Source organism: Egretta garzetta, unplaced genomic scaffold (assembly GCF_000687185.1).
Source record: "Egretta garzetta isolate BGI_Z169 unplaced genomic scaffold, ASM68718v1 scaffold513, whole genome shotgun sequence".
Taxonomy (NCBI): Eukaryota; Metazoa; Chordata; class Aves; order Pelecaniformes; family Ardeidae; genus Egretta; species Egretta garzetta.
Genome location: NW_009259116.1, coordinates 16,082 through 21,501, shown reverse-complemented (window position 1 = coordinate 21,501; position 5,420 = coordinate 16,082).

Below are 5,420 nucleotides of genomic sequence, written 5' to 3'. Positions count from 1 at the left end.
TCCCTGACCTTACTCGGGAACGCTTTCCGCCTGCGTTGGCAAAGCTGTAAATCCGGTGCGATGCAGGAGGAGCCTGCCAAGTGAGCTGTCTAGCGGGGACGGTGTTTGAATACATTTTGCCCCAAATGAAGGTAGGAGAAGCGCTGAGAAACATTTAAAATCAATACCTGAAGGAGACCATAGTGGGTCCTGACGCTTGTCGCCCCACCGGAGCGAGTTTGTTGCTGGTTTTTTCACACCTACTGCTGTTAGGCTCTCGCCTCTATCAAGAAAAAAAGCTGCCAAACACCTCTTTGGGCCCAAAATTGGATTCCTCCTGATGTGACCAGCGTTCAGGCTTGTGGCTGAAACGGGAGCAAGCAGCATCGTTGCAGCACAGTTCAGGTTTTTAGCAGCCTCTTTACTGGCATCAGCGTTGGGGTCAACAGCTGGGAATGATTCTCCCAGTCCTCAGAAACGTTTGCTGTACAAACTGGCCTAAAATCATTAGAAAGCATTGGTACTCATTTGTTTGTTTGAATTATTCCCCTCGTAAAGCCAGGCGAGCGTTCGTTCAGTAACTCGGTGGGGCAGAATTTGTGCTCCTTTCTCAGAAACCACCTTGCTGCAGCTCGCGCCGCTCTGCGGGAGACACTGCTGCCTCAGCAGCCTACGGCAGCCGGGTTTAGATGCGATTTAAAAGCAAGAAGTGCTGATCTGCCCCGGCTCCCTTGGAGCTCCAATTATTCCAACTCAGCTTAGGGAAATCTGTCGCTCCTTCTCACGATTGCCCATGTGAAAACAAAGCTTCACGGGGCAGTGAGCGAGCTGCGTGTCTTTTCAGTGGCTTAGGATGTGTTCATGGAGAGCCAAAGCTCCTTTCCTGCATGGATTGGGTCGAGGCTATGGATTTGAAAAGTCCTTTTCTATTCCTGGCTCTTAAATAGCCGCAGGTCAGAGGCCCCTCTTGAAGACGTTCCACCGCAGGCATCTGTCCTTTTTGTCTCCCTTTGGCGTCTCTCTGAGGTGTTTACTTAAAGAATAATTTTAGGATGGTTTGGTAGAAACGCATGTGAATAAATGGGAGGGAGGAGGGAAGTGAGAAGGCACACCTTATCCTGTGGTTAGTTCATGTTCCTTGGGTGAAAGTAGGATTTTTTTGCTTACTAAAGCTACATTTCTGCTACTGCTTTCTTCTCGCAGGATCGTTAGATTGTCTCTCAGCGCCGCCTTGTCTGGTTAAAATAAAAACGCCACCTATTTGCCAGATTAACCTAACCAGAGTAATATTACAGAAAAATCTTCCAGATTTGCGCTTCTCTCCGAATCCAGTGTTGGTGTTGGCAGAGCTGTCGGTGGTTGCGTCTGCGGCAGGGAAACACCAAGCCAGGAGCAATCGTCAAGCGTGTAGAAAGGAAGCTTCTTTACTTGGGTATTTTTTTTTGAGTTTGGTGGGGTTTGTAGCTTTTAGCTACAAACATGGACGTGTCAAGAGATTTGAAGACCAGTCAGCTTGTTTCAGATTGAGTTTTCGGTTTTGCAGGGTACGCTTTGAGGTGCAATAGTAGACTCTGAAATCAGGGCATCCAGCAAAACCAGCAGAGAAGCAGCCGCCCTCCACGCGCCTCTCCTCACCCCGCATCTGGGCCCAAACTGGGGTTTCCAGCAATGGACCAAAGTTTGCCTTGTCCCGATTTCTTGGGCTTGAAACGGGCTGCGAGTGGCAAAGTCCAGAGATGATAGGTCCAGACTTAATGTGCTTGGCGTCTCTGGCCGTGGAGCAAAACAGGCTGCAGCAAGATTCCCCCCTGGGTGCCACCTCCTATGGGTCAGGTGTTATCGCTGGCAGGTTTTTTTGGCTGAAATCAGTGAGGTTTGATTCCTGTGTCTGCCTGGTTTTCCCTAGAAGCTGGATGTACAGCGTTTTCTTTCAGGTTGTCTTCGTATTGGGAGACTTTTGGGTGGTTTTCTGCTGTCGTGCTCCTGTCTGGGCACTACTCCACTTCTCCCCCAGAGCTCTTTCTTCCCCAAAGCTTTTCCCCCATAGCATCACCTTCTCTCTAAACACAAGCTAGGAGTCTTCAGTTACTTCTACAGTCAGCACAGCCGTTGATTTTTACCTTATTGGTAGAAATCACTTAGCTTTGTGCTAAGCTCACTGGATAAAAACTGCATTAAAGATTTGGGCCCTCCTTGCTTTGGTTTCCTGCACACATAGCATGGCAGAACCTTTCCCACTTATCTTAGTGTGGATTTGTAGGGGTTTTTTTCTACATGTGTTGCGTGTGTGTTCTCAAAGCCTAAAATGCTTTGACTCAAAATACTCTTAAGTAGCTCACAAATAAGTGCCGCAAAAGTGCGAAGAATCTCAGTTCCCTGACAAATGCAGGTATTTGGGGGCATTAGTCCCTGATCTGGAGATCCTGGCCTGCTTTTTAATTGCAGAAAAGAAGCTACTTGGTATTTGTGTTCTTCCTGAACATTGTTTTTTGTTTTGTTTTTTGAAGACGAACATCCTCTCGAGATGAAAGCTGCTCGGGCAGCTTTGCTTTCTGGAGCTTGCGTCGCTGCTTTAAGCCAAGGTACAAGTGCTCTCGGGGGACACAGCAGCAGCTTGCTGGAAGCCGGTGGGCTGCACCACTCCATAAAACAGGGAAGCAATACTCGTCTTATTTCTTCATTGATAAATTCGGGGGGGGAACAATTCTCTTTATAGCTCCTGCACGGTGCGGTCAGAGCCAGAGAACTGAGAGCCAGGCTGGCACCTCCAGCGGTCTGGGATGAATCTCTGTCAAAAGAGATGAGGTTTGTGCCTTTCTGAATCGCGAGCTCCTCTTATTGTAGCTGCTGTTCGTTTGGTTTCGAATCGCTTGAATGCCATATTTCCATGAGTGACTCCAAGCCTAATTAAGAAAAGTCTCTTAAAAAACATTGCAAGCCTGGCAAGTTAAAATACTTCCAAGCCGTGGAGAGGTTTCATGTACAATCTGAATTGGACCGGTAGGTGATAGTCCTCTTGGCTTTTCTCCCCTTCTCATCACAGTTTTTCCAAAGCAGATGCTTAACTCGAAACCCTCTAAACTCCAGCAGATGCACCCGAGAGAGCTGCTGCTGCCAAGCAGACGCAGAGGTGGAGGAGCCTCCCTTTGTCCCGACGTGGCAGAAAAGTGGAATTCCAGACAGCTCAGGCTGCGTGCGTAATTTCAGCAGGGTCCTTGAAAACCCTGTGCCTGGCTGCTCTGCAGATGTTTGAGCATGTTTGCGAGATCCTTAAGGAAAATGGGCTTGGTAGGAGAGAGGATATCTTTTTATTTGAGGAGGATGTAATAGATTTTAAAAAAAATAAAAACCAAACCAAACAAACAAAAAACCCCCCAGATAATCTGTTATGCACATGAGACCTTTAGGTTAAGGATCTTATTTAAATCTTGTTGTACAGCGGTAACGAGCTACTTTGGATTACAGTCCGGCTGGTTTTTTCACCCGAGGTCTCAGCTAGCGTAAATGCTGTTCCCCTTATATAACAGACAAGTATTTTTAGGCCTTTAAGAAGACATTAAAGCGTTAGCAGAAACCACATGTTTCTGCACTAAGCTTTTTACTCTGCTCCTCTGAGCGTAGCAAAAAGGCTTGCTCTCTGCCTTCCAAACCCATTTGCACCGGTTTTTATTTCCTTCCCTTACAGCAAAACTTGTCCTACGGTTTCAGGTGGGCTTTGGTGACCTGGCTACTTAACCCAGAGTCTGGCAGGGACGTCCTGCCTGTTGAGAAGCAGGATGCCGTGGGATAAGTTAAGAGCAGAGGCTGGGCGTTCTCTGCGTTGCCATAGGGGTTGGCAGAGTACAGGAGAGTTTTGGGGTTATTTTTGTGAAGAGATTGGGGGAATGTGGCAGGGAAGTGGGGTGCCTGTGGCTGGCGGGTCCAGGAGGGTCCCTCGGCTGTTGAGTTAACCCCAACTTTGGTTTTGCTGATCCTTCCGGAGCGTGAAGAGACCGAGGTCCAGCAAAAGCAGTTCGGCTCCTCTGAATTGGAAGTGAATTATCTGGGAATGCGTGTTCGTGCTGTACATGCAAAAGGCATGTCTGTTCTGGTTCCAGGACTCTAATTAGACCAGAAGGACGTACGACTTAGCAGGATCAATCACTGAGTTTTGCACATGCCAGGTTTGATCAAAACTCTTTCACGTCTCGTTCAGCTGCTGTTTGGGTGGGGAAGTGTAGACAGGGAGGAAGGGAATCTATCAGAATGTCTGAATTATTATGCAAGATCTCTTAAACTTTACTGTTCCATTATCTTCTGCCTAGCAAAATGTTGCTACGATGGCTTGGACACCAGTTTCATTTCTACTATGGCTCTCTGTGACTTGAAAGTCAAGAAGGATAGGGTGGGTTTTTTTTCTTTTTGAGAAGATATTTGCAGCAGAGAACATGAGAGGCTTCTCAGCTCTGCGGCGTAAGGACAGCGTGAAAACAATAGATGCTTTTATTACACCTACACCATTTTTCTGTGGAGAAAGCTTCATTGTAGCCTGGAACTTGTTAACATTTTGCGGACGTGGGAGCGTGAGGGAGAGCATGCCTTTTATTACTTGGCTAGAGAAGACGTTGGAAGGGAATTCTGTGATATTTGTGGTCGGGAAGGATGCTTTGCGAGAGATGGTTCTGCTCTTGTTGCTGGGAAAGAGTTTTTTGCCTGAAAAGAAAAGCACCTAAGATTATGTGTTGTAAACTAGCAGATCCTTGCATAAAGGTGGAAATTTTCTGAAAGGTAAGCTGTTTTGCTTGGACCGTGAAAGGGACAGCAGTCCTGCCCAAAGGATTTATCCTTAAGCCTCTTCCCCAGTGAGCTGCTGATACCGAGCTCCTGGGATGTTTCTTCTTTCTGGTGTTTGTATAAACAGCTAATTCGGGCTCAGTGATGTGGGTACAATTAAGTTAGTGGCAATTTCATTTCTGCCTGGAGACGGTCCTCAACTCCAGGCTCAAAAAGCAAAAGATAAATGCACTGATTTGTGTTTAACCCAAGAGGATCCCCATCCTAATTTGGGATCAGGACCTGCCAGCATGGGTTCATGAAGGGCGGGTCCTGCCTGACCAACCTGATCTCCTATGACCAGGTGACCCACATGGTGGATGAGGGACAGGCCGTGGATGGTGTCTACCTGGACTCCAGCAAAGCCTTTGACACCATCTCCCACAGCACCTCCTGGAGAAGCTGGCGGCTCATGGCTTGGACAGGCGTACTCTTTGCTGGGTAAAAAACTGACTGGATGGTCGAGCCCAGAGAGTTGTGGTCAACAGAGTTAAATCCAGTTGGTGGCTGGTCACAAGCAGTGTCCCCCAGGGCTTGGTTCTGGGGCCAGTTCTGTTCAGTATCTTTATCAATGACCTGGACGAGGGATCGAGGGCACCCTCAGTCAGTTTGCAGATGACACCAAACTG